The sequence below is a fragment of the Seriola lalandi genome, unplaced genomic scaffold, assembly GCF_002814215.2.
Source record: "Seriola lalandi dorsalis isolate HSWRI2012SDOR001 ecotype SW California unplaced genomic scaffold, Sedor1 jcf7180002054560, whole genome shotgun sequence".
In the NCBI taxonomy this organism is placed as follows: Eukaryota; Metazoa; Chordata; class Actinopteri; order Carangiformes; family Carangidae; genus Seriola; species Seriola lalandi.
In genome coordinates, this window is record NW_019525113.1 from 1,226,761 (window position 1) to 1,227,526 (window position 766).

Genomic DNA, 766 nt, shown 5'->3' on the forward strand with positions numbered 1-766 from the left:
TATATATATATATATTGTATATATATATTTATACAGTATATATTCTGACAATATGTCAGAATAATCACCTCTGATGGAGTCGTCTCCCTGTCCTGTGCAGGTATGCAAGATATGGTGATGATACTCTTGGACACCTTGCCGATGCTTGTGAACGTTCTCGTCCTCTACATGTTTGTCATGTTCATCTTTGCCATTGTGGGAGTTCAGCTGTGGGCGGGGCAACTGCGCAACCGCTGCTTCCTTGGAGTCGACATCCCAGAGTAAGAAAACTGCAGTTTTTTTTACTGTTATTAATTGCATTTGTGTATTTTGTGACTGACTTCTTCAAGACCTCAATTATAGGAAAATATTTATCACAATAATGTGATGTTAGTCAGATACCTTTCTGCTTTTAATGTGTAAAGAATGCTGAGCAAGACACTAACTCACATTTCTGTGGATAAGAGCATCAATTAAATGCTCAAAATAACATGTAGTATAAGGCAGTTGTAGGATATCAGTAAATATATTAAAACTACATTTAATAACAAATACTACATCTTGTTTTAGAGCATTAGGTTGTGGTATGTCTTCATATCTATCTATCTATCTATCTATCTATCTATCTATCTATCTATCAATCAGACTTTATTTGTATAGCACTTTTCATACAAACAGTAACAGAATAGGAGCAGTAAAAATCATCACATCAAACACACACACACACACACACACACACACACACACACACACACACACACACACACACACACAGGCACAGAGACCC

The 766-nt window shown here is 36.2% G+C and overlaps 1 protein-coding gene across 1 annotated transcript in view; it reads left to right on the top strand.

The window, feature by feature from the left end:
• The window catches only part of LOC111662248 (voltage-dependent T-type calcium channel subunit alpha-1I-like), a 16,702-nt gene that overhangs the window by 4,361 nt on the left and 11,575 nt on the right, over positions 1-766 (top strand). The gene's annotated exons all lie outside the window — the stretch shown is intronic.